Source organism: Salvelinus sp. IW2-2015, unplaced genomic scaffold, assembly GCF_002910315.2.
Source record: "Salvelinus sp. IW2-2015 unplaced genomic scaffold, ASM291031v2 Un_scaffold1678, whole genome shotgun sequence".
Classification (NCBI taxonomy): Eukaryota; Metazoa; Chordata; class Actinopteri; order Salmoniformes; family Salmonidae; genus Salvelinus; species Salvelinus sp. IW2-2015.
In genome coordinates this window covers 163,106-173,692 of record NW_019943080.1, presented here as the reverse complement: position 1 = coordinate 173,692, position 10,587 = coordinate 163,106, and the positions used below count along the sequence as shown (strand labels likewise).

Below are 10,587 nucleotides of genomic sequence, written 5' to 3'. Positions count from 1 at the left end.
GTGTGTGTTGGTGTGTGTGGTGTTGTGTGTGTGTGTGTGTGTGTGTGTGTGTGGTGTGTGTGTGTGTGTGTGTGTGTGTGTGTGTGTGTTTTGTGTGCTAATGTATTGTGTCTCTGGTGTGTGTGTGTGTGTGTGTTGTGTGTGTGTGGGGTGTGTGTGTGTGTGGTGTGTGTGTGTGTGGTGTGTGTGTGTGTGTGCTAATGTAATTGTGTGTTCTGTGTGTGGTGTGTGTGTGTGTGGTGTGTGGTGTGGTGTGTGTGTGTTGTGTGTGTGTGTGTGTGTGGGTGTGTGTGTGTGTGTGTGTGTGTGTGCTTAATGTAATTGTGTCTGCTGTGTTGTGTGTGTGTGTGTTGTGTGTGTGTGTGTGTGTGTGTGTTGCCAGAGTTTGAGCCGCTGGGCCAGGAGAGAAGGGAGCCAGTTCAATGCCGGATCCTGAGGGCCCCAGAGCTGAAAAAGGTCAAAGTCCTGGGCTCTGGAGTGTTTGGCACCGTACACAAAGGCCTGTGGATCCCTGAGGGAGACTCAGTGAAGATTCCTGTAGCCATAAAGACCATCCAGGACCGCACAGGCAGACAGACCTTCACCGAGATCACTGATGTAAGAACCACACGCTCTTAACACACCGACACTGAATAACTATACTAACCTCTAGACGGAATACACTAGAATCCCTTATCAAATCAAATCTTATTGTCACCAGATATGTTTGTGTAACTGAGGTGGGTTTTTATTGAAGAGTAACCTTGCCTGAGACCTAAATACTTGCGTTAGCTCCCCGTAGCAAATGCCTGGGCTTTAGCTCAGTGAGCTTACACAGTCTTGTGGCACTGTCTGATTCCCTCTCTCACTCTTGTGTGTGCTCCCGTGCAGCACATGTTGTCCATGGGCAGTCTGGACCACCCCTACATCGTCAGGCTCTTAGGTGTCTGCCCAGGTGCCAGTCTCCAGCTGGTCACCCAGCTCAGCAGCCAGGGGTCCTTACTGGAGCACATCAGGCAACACAAAGACAGCCTGGACCCGCAGAGACTGCTCAACTGGTGTGTGCAGATAGCTAAGGTAAGTTCACAGGGTCACGATCAATAAACAGTAGAACCCTTTTTGGTTCCAGGTCCTGTTCACCTCAAAGAACCCTTAATGAACCCCTTTAAAAACCCTTTGGTGAAAACCTTCTACCTGGAACCAAAAKGTTTTTTCTTACTATGGTACAGCAGAGAAAAAAAACCGTTATGTTTCTATTATTGAGTCTCTAGTCTTTGTTTTTGACTGTTATTATCAGGCCTCTATGATGAAATCWTTGTGTATCTTTTCTTCAGGGCATGTACTACCTAGAGGAGCACTGTATGGTGCACAGGAATCTGGCTGCGAGAAACGTGATGCTGAAAAGTGATTARTTCGTCCAGATTTCTGACTATGGCGTGGCTGACTTGCTCTATCCCGATGACAAGAAATATGTCTACAGTGACAGTAACAAGGTAATCAGGATTCAGGACTCATGAATCCTGAATTCGCTGCTCCATTCTCCGTAATTCATCTATCAAGATATAATATTTCACATGTGGTTGTCCAATATAACAGACAGAATGAGCTTCCTGTCACACCTGCTCCCGCTCTTCCCCGCCAGGCTCCCCAGCATTGCGCACTCTTGCCACAATCATTACGCACACCTGCCCCCCGTCAGCGATTATTGGACTCAATAACTTCTGTCATTACCTTCCCTATATCTGTCTCTGTTCTCTGCTTCTGCATTGATTGTCTTATGTCCTTATATACCCGTGTGCTGACACTGTTCCCGTCTTGTTTTATGCCTATTCCTGATGAAATGTTTGATGCCTGTACCTGCTTCTCATCCCCGGCGGCGGTCGTTATAATTCCCTTTCTGTTTCTATAGCTAGGTTTCCATCCAATTGGCGACAGATGTTCATGCGAATATTCTATAAAGAAAATATGCACATTTTCCACTACTGGTCTGTTTCCACCAAATGGACTTGTTGCGGGAAGAAAATCAGTGCGTGATGACGTAATACACACTAAATGTACTTTTTCGCTTAGGTTTTCATATACCAAGTAAAAATCTGAAGTACAATGTGTTTACTATCGGATTTTAAACTCTACCTGATAGTTTTGTCACAAAACCTGTTGCGTTGAATAGAAATGTGCCTATTCTGGTCTTGGTACGTGGGTTCTAGCCAACAGCTTMCAGATACAGTGCAGGTAGGGTGGTCTACCTGATGAGATTATTACGAATAAGAGCYAAACTATTTTGGGGGGTCAAACGGCAGTCAAGCATCGATCATCATGTCACCAAAATAAAACCCTCGATATTTATTGGAAAGAAGCATGAGGATCACCGTGCACTTTGACCTCCCTGTGAAGTTCATCATAAATTATTCAACATCATTTATTTATTTCATCTGTAGCCTAATAAACTGCATGGATTCCCGAGTCGAAGTGGGAGGACCACACACCATATCATCGCATGACTCTAAGTTTACTTCGATATGATGGTTATTATATCAATATTTGCACATAAAGGCATTTCCTCCGCCATTTCGCGCATCATACATTTTACCAACACAGAAAGATCCCACCATGTAGAACCAACAAATAATCTGTCTGTCTTTATAAAATTGTATCAAAACGTCCTGATTCCATCACAGCTGTCGTGATTTCTTTTTATATGGTATGGAAACGTGGTTTATGTTACTTCCAGACTCCCATAAACATAAAATGGATGGCCCTGGAGAGTATCCTGTTCCGAAGATACACTCATCAGAGTGATGTCTGGAGTTACGGTAAGGCAGCATGATCGTCATTTTATWACATGTTTGTTTGTGTATGTACAGTATGTCTGTGTCCGTCCGCCTGTCCGCCCCGTCTGTCATCATTATGCATCACCTCTCCCGTCTCCAGGAGTGACAGTGTGGGAGATGATGTCATTTGGGGCAGAGCCCTACGCCTCCATGCAGCCACAGGACGTGCCCAGCCTCCTGGAGAAGGGAGAGCGTCTGTCCCAGCCCCACATCTGCACCATAGACGTGTACATGGTCATGGTTAAGTGTGAGTAACCGTACAAAGTAATGTACACACTATGCACATCCAACGACCGACACAAATGCCATGGGATACGAGGAAAAATACCAGCACACTTTTGAAATTCTCCTAACTTTATGGGTACGGTTTTGCCCACAAACGATCCCCGTCAGAACATTAATAGTTGAAATGCTGTTATTAAAATGACATGTGTTCTCCTTCTTTTCCATTGGGTGACTAACACATAACATACCTCTCACTCGGTGCTCTTTGACACACGCAAACATTCTCATACTCTTACAGTATATGCATGGTGCCAGCCGCTGCACCCCAGCAACCTTGAACGTTAAAAATCTTATTGTTTTCTATTACCAGGCTGGATGATTGACGAGAATATTCGACCAACCTTCAAAGAACTGGCCAATGACTTTATTCGCATGGCAAGAGACCCGCCTCGCTACCTTGTCATCAAGGTAAGGAAAAGATTACAGTGCTATATTACTTTCCTGTCTATACGCTATGGAAGCGATGCTTGAATGCTGTAACAATGCAGAATAAAACAATTAATAAAAGTCCCATGATGGTAGTAACTTCCCATTACTGCTTACCACTTATTAACCATCATTTATTCATATTACTTTAATAAAATATTTAAGTTATAGTGTATATTAAGTCATCATATCATCTCTATGGGGCTGCTGCCTATGAAACTCGGAAGATCCACAGGTGGTTCTTTCAGTAAGGCAATAACCCATAGCAGACATCAAAATCCACTAAGAAATGGTTCATTGAACACAAAATCAACATTTTGCAATGGCCATCACAGTCTTTGAACTTGAAACCKATTGAAAACCTGTGGTCCATGAGCACAGGCGAAGGATATCAAGGATCTGGAAAGATGCTGTATGGAGGGATGGTCTAAGATCTCTCCCAATATGTTCTCTAATCTCATAAAACATTTTAGAAAAAGGCTCAGTGTCTTTATCCTCGCAAAAGGGAGGGTACTGGTGTATTGAAAACATGGGATCCAATAATTATTATGATTTATTTATTTTTACTTGTTAAACAAAATGTCTTTCTCTGAGCAATTTTATTAGTATAAAATAAAATAGTTAATAAAAATTGGAGCATACATTATACAGGTAAATAAAGGAAACACCAACATAAAGTGTCTTTAAAAGGGCGTTGGGGCACCACGAGCCAGAACAGCTTCAATGSACCGTGGCATAGACTCTGCAAGTGTCTGGAACTCTATTGTAGGGATGTYACACTATTCTTCCATGAGAAATTCCTTCATTTGGTGTTTTTTTTATGGTGGTGGTAAACGATGTCTCAGGAATCGCTGCCACTCCATAATCTCCCATAAGTGTTCAATGGTTTACATCGTTTTCATGCTCATGACCACTCGTGCCCTGTGGATGGGGGCATTGTCATCCTATGGGGGCATAGCCATGGTAGCCAAAATAATGGCCTGCCRAGTATTTTTATACATGACCCTAAGCACAATGGGATGTTAATTGCTTAATTAACTCAGGAACCACACCTGTGTGGAAGCACCTACTTTCAATATACTTTATATTCGTCATTTACTCAGGTATTTMCATTATTTTGGCAGTTACCTGTAGCTCAGTATCTGTATTATTTATTTTGGCAAGAGATCCAATAATTCCGGCCTCCACTTTATCTTAAATGACCGCATTTTTGATTAGGGGACTGACCCTGGAAGTATGACGTAATGCCTCGTCACTTTCATAGCGTATTCCAAGTCCCTGAGTGGCCCATTGACAGAAGTCATTGGGCTTGTTTGACATTGCAGCCGACAGTGCAGGCGGCTGCCGACTGACTGATCTACAAAGAACCTTTCGTCATAAATAACTATTCATTATTATTTTTAGATCAGTRAGTCAGTCACAATTTACCAATGATATATTTTCTTTRACAATTTACGGTTTTGATCGTCTCGAACACGGCCCTTATTAATGACGCTTTGCCTATAGGACAGAGGAGAGGCGGGGCCAGAAGAATCCCACCAACGGGGATCAGCGCTTGCCAATTTGGAAGCGGGCCTGGAGGACCAGGATGAAGAGGGATTGGAGGACGGTTTGGCTACTCCTCCTCTCACCTTGTCCCCATCCAGGACTCTGTCTCGCTTGAGGATAAGCTCATATAGGGTAAATCTTACTTACAGTATTCTGCACACATAACTCAAATTTTGGCACTAATCACTCATTGACATCTATTGAGTTACGCACGCAAATTCCTAGTCAGAAAAGGACAGGGGGAACCTTACCACTCTCTCTCTCTCTTTGACCTCTCAGAGTTCCAGTGTGACCTCTCAGGCTGGACCAGTAGGGTACCTACCCATGACCCCCGGCCCTGGAGATAACCCCTGTCAGGTGAGACACCACAACTCATCACACATCACAGCTAAGGAGATCTTGATATTAGCACCGTCATTTCCTACCTTCGAATAGCCAGACACCACTGGCCCTAACACCTCACATCTTCAGTACAAGAGGTCTTGGCCTTATAATACAGCCAGACATATTTAGTTGCGAGCAARCAGTAGTGTGACTCCCCTTTGCCAAATAACTTTGTTTAAATCAGTATTATGGCTAAACATTGCCAAAAGGCAATAACTGCTCTAGGAAGTCCAGACACATAAAAAATATATTTTGGGTTCATCTCTATCCCACTGCCAGTCCCATTTGGTGGTGATATTTATGAAGATAGTAAGGTTGATGATGTTGCTGCTACTTCTCTTGTTGTTGATGATGATGATTTTGTGTAATGTTTTCCTCAAACACTTTCCATTGTGTGAACTTCTTACAGCTGTTCTCCCAGCGGTCTCGTCTGAACTCAGCTCGGACGCTGTCGGAGGGGTCAGAGGGCAGTGGCCTGGACAATGAGCTGGCAGAGGGAGTGTCACTGAGTGGCAGCCTGCGCAGGCAGCAGCTCAGGGCTGGCAGGGACAGTAGTGGCAGTAGTACCCACCACACCTCCACCACCATGGTGCATAGGAGCCAATCTGCAGTCTCAAAGTCACCCTCCTACAGGCCTGAGAAGGAGGAGGAGGAGGAGGAGGACCACTATGGATATGTACTGCCTGGAGTGTCGGGCACTCCTGAGAGAGGTGAGAGGGAGAGGTGACCCCTGGATGTGACGGCTACACAGCAAATGGATGTGATATTTTTTTAAATCTGTTTTGATGGAGTGATTCTAAGTTCTATTCTCTAATATCTGTTTTCTCCTTTCCATGGTAGATTCTCTCCTGTCTTGCCCAGCCTCCAGAACTTCTCACCCAGGTAGAGCATCTCTCAGGGGCTCTAGGAGCTATAAGAATCCACTGTCACCATTGGCAACCATCTCAGACCCCACCGAGGACTATGAGCTGATGACCAAACAGCCGTCCCCTCTGCCCCGCTCCCCCAGAGTCACCTCTGTACAGATAGAAGGGCCTTCAACTGTCCTATGGTGTAAAACTTCTCCTCTGCCCTCCCCTACCTACAATACAGCACCCTCACCACTAGAGGGGGACTCTCCAAGCACTGCAGCTGCTCTGAGGGGAAGCCAGAGGCCAGCAGAGGTCACTGACAGTTCTGTGGCTGTAGTTGTATCAGTAGAGGGAGAGGAGCTGCAGCCGCTATCTGAGAGGCCTGACAGTGGAGCTGCTTTGTTTGGCAACCGAGGGACCTCTCAGGGTCAGGGGAGGCCAGAGCAGGGGCCAGTAGTGGAGTATGAATACATGGACATCTGCAGCACCGTGAACACCACAGACACAAAGAGACCCATCTGGGAGAGGCGTGAGAGCCGAGCAGCTGACTTGAGGACAGTGACAGAAGAACGAGAGAGAGAAGGAGGAAAGAGTCAAGACCTAGAGGAGGAAGAAAGGAAGGATGAGGAAGCTGGAGAGGAGGATGATGTTTACCAGTATACTAATAAACAACCCAGACTCCTCCGAGAGAGCAGCCGAGAGGTGGGGCCCAGCCCCAAGCCCAGCCTCCGTTCCAAACCCACTCTTAGCCCCAAGCCCAGCCTCAGCCCCAAGCCTAGCCTCCTCCCCAAGCCCACTCTTAGCCCCAAGCCCAGCCTCAGCCCAAAACCCAGCTTCAGCCCCAGCCCTAACACAAGGCCAGATGGCTCCACAGCTATGGTAGAGAGCCAGGTGGAGGAGTATGAAGAGATGGATGCCTTTGGAGGGGACTCCAGGGGCTCCCAGCGAGTAGACCACCAGGAGGCAGAGTACCAGAACCTCCCAGTCCTAGGGAAGGGGAGGGCCACCACAGCTGAGGTGGAGGGGGGTACGAGCACCAGGTGTGCCGGGCTGGGGGTGGAGGGGTACATCAAAGTGTGCTCCGGTGTGGGAGTGGTAGAGCCGAGCAGTAACACATCGTTTGACAACCCTGACTACTGGCACAGCAGACTGTTCCTCAAGGCAGATGCTGTGCGCACATAATGATGTGGACTGAGAAAACAACAACCATGATGATGCAAGCACAGACAAATATATTTGATATAATCATGTATCAGGCTCTGGTGCAGCTCAACCGGTAATGTAGTGTTCTTTTAGCGCTACATTACTGGTTGAAGTTTTTTTTTGTAATGTTGTGTATCTATTCTCAGTTAGTTTACATCATCCATCCAAACCTCATGAACCAAAGAAACATACGCAAAGAAATGTCCTATGCAGCGTTGATGTTATCTATCCGTTTATAGTGACATCACGGTCTCAGAAATGTAACCAAGTAGGCAGCTCAACGTCAAAGGAGAGCCTAAACTGTCAATAAGTCAAAGGCAAATAGTACAGGGAGAAATATATAGACATAGCATACAAAATGTACATAGACAGACATTGCATGTATACATAAAGCAGAAATAGGCGGCCAACGTACACACACTAATGCTGGATCAAATTCCTGTGTTTGCACTTCAACTTGTTCCACTTCCTGGTGAAGCCAATGTTTACCTACGTGGAACCTCGAGGTTCCATGGGTGAGGTCTGCCATGTAATGTACATTTGTAGCTTATAGTTTGCTATGTGAAATGAAGTATTCTTGATGAACATTTATGAATGAATTTCAGTCATGTATTGGCTATGTTATTGCAAGTGATTGGAGACGAGCACTGTTTTGTCAAAAAATGTATACGTTTTCATGTAATATAATGTGAATTGCTGTCATGAAAAATTAATACTGATACATATAATTGTTTTACAACAGTTTTGAGTTTTGCATTTGATTGTGTGTGTGTGTGTGTGTGTGTGTGTGTGTGTGTGTGTGTGTGTGTGTGTGTGTGTGTGTATGTGTGTGTGTGTCTGTAATTGAACAGAGCTATGCTCAATCATGAGGCATCAAAGCCAAAGGAATTGAATAATATTAAGAAATGCTATAGATGGAATGAAAGTAGTGTGGAAAATCTAACAAAAAACAATTAGGTAACAACAAATTCAATCGCTTCTAGACAATTTCCTGGACAAAATGTTTCACTGTAATAGTGACGGTGTAAACTTAGCAGTAGAAAACCTAAACAGTATATTTGAGCTCTTAACTTCCCTATCAAATCTAAACATTTCAAGCAGACAACCTAAGAAATTTAATTACAATGACAAATAGTTTGATGAAGAATGCAAAAACCTAAGAAAGAAATTGAGAAACCTGTCCACCCCAAAAACATAGAGACCCAGAAAACCGGAGTCTACACCTTCACTATGGTGAATCACTAAAACAATACAGACATGCACTACGGAAAAAGAAGGAACATCACGTCAGAAATCAGCTTAATGTAATTGAAGAATCCATAGAATCTAACCACGTCTGGGAAAATTGGAAAACAAACAACAACACAAAGAGTTATCTATCCAAAACGAAGATGTATGGAAAAACCACTTCTCCAATTTGGCTCTATAACAAAGAACAAACAGCAAAAACATATACATGATCAAATACAAATCTTAGAATCAACTATTAAAGACTACCAGAACCCACTGGATTCTCCAAATACATTGAATGATCTACAGGACAAAATACAAACCCTCCAACCCAAAAAGGCCTGTGGGGTTGATGGTATGCTAAATGAAATGATAAAATATACAGACCACAAATTCCAATTGGCTATACTTAAACTCTTTAACATCCTCCTCAGTGTATTCCCCAATATTTGGAACCAAGGACTCATCACCCTAATGCACAAAGTGAAGACAAATTTGACCCCAATAACTTCAGTGGGTTATGCGTCAACAGCAACCTTGGTAAAATCCTCTGCATCATCATTAACAGCAGACTTGTACATTTCKTCAGTGAAAACAAGGGACTGAGAAAATGTCAAATTGGCTTTTCAAATTTCAAATTACCGTACGACAGACCACGTATTCACCCCGCACACCCTAATTGACAAACAAACAAACAAACCAAAACAAAGGCAAAGTCTTCTCATGCTTTGTTGATTTAAAAAAAAACTTTCAACTCCATTTGGCATAAGGGCAAATTGATGGAAAGTGGTGTTGGGGGAAAAATATACAACATTATAAAATCCATGTACACAAATAACAAGTGTGCTGTTAAAATTGGCAAAAAACACACACATGTCTTTCCACAGGGCCGGGAGGTGAGATAGGGATGCAGCTTAAGCCCCACCCTCTTCAACATATATATCAACGAATTGGCGAGGGCACTACAACAGACTGCAGCACCCGGTCTCACCCTACTATAATCTGAAGTCAAATGTCTACTGTATGCTGATGATCTGGTGCTTCTGTCCCCAACCAAAGAGGGCCTATAGCAGCATCTAGATCTTCTGCACAGATTCAGCCAGACCTGGGCACTGACAGTAAATCTCAGTAAGACAAAAATAATGGTGTTCCAAAAAAGGTCTAGTTGCCAGGACCATGAATACAAATTCCATTTAGACACCATTGCCCTAGAGCACACCAAAAAACTGTACATACCTCGGCTTAAGCATCAGCGCCACAGGTAACTTCCACAAAGCTGTGAACTATCTGAGAGACAAGGCAAGAAGGACCTTCTATGCCATCAAAAGGAACATACAATTTGACATACCAATTAGGATCTGGKAAAAAAATACTTGAATCAGTTATAGAACACATTGCCCTCTATGGTTGTGAGGTCTGGGGACCAACCAAGAATTCACAAAATGGGACAAACACCAAATTGAGACTCTGCAAGCAGAATTCTGCAAAAATATCCTCTGTGTACAACGTAAAACACCAAATAATGCARGCACAGCCCGAAATAGGCCGATACCCGCTAATTATCAAAATCTAGAAAAGAGCCGTTAAATTCTAAAGCCACCTAAAGCGATTCGCAAACCTTCCATACTAAGCCATCACCTATAGAACATTTACCTGGATAAGAGCCCCCTATGCTAGCTGGTCCTGGGGCTCTGTTCATAAACACACCCCACAGAGCCCCAGGACAGCAAAACTATTAGACCCAACCAAATCATAATAATTACTTGACACAGAGTACACAGTGGCAGAATACCTGGCCACTGTGACTGACCACTGTGCACTTCCTAACCTCCCGCAAAATGTATGACCAT

The 10,587-nt window shown here is 44.1% G+C and overlaps 1 pseudogene; it reads left to right on the top strand.

The window, feature by feature from the left end:
* LOC112071672 (receptor tyrosine-protein kinase erbB-3-like) overlaps positions 1-9,436 on the top strand; it is a 20,176-nt pseudogene extending 10,740 nt beyond the window's left edge.
* The last annotated feature ends 1,151 nt before the right edge of the window (positions 9,437-10,587 follow it).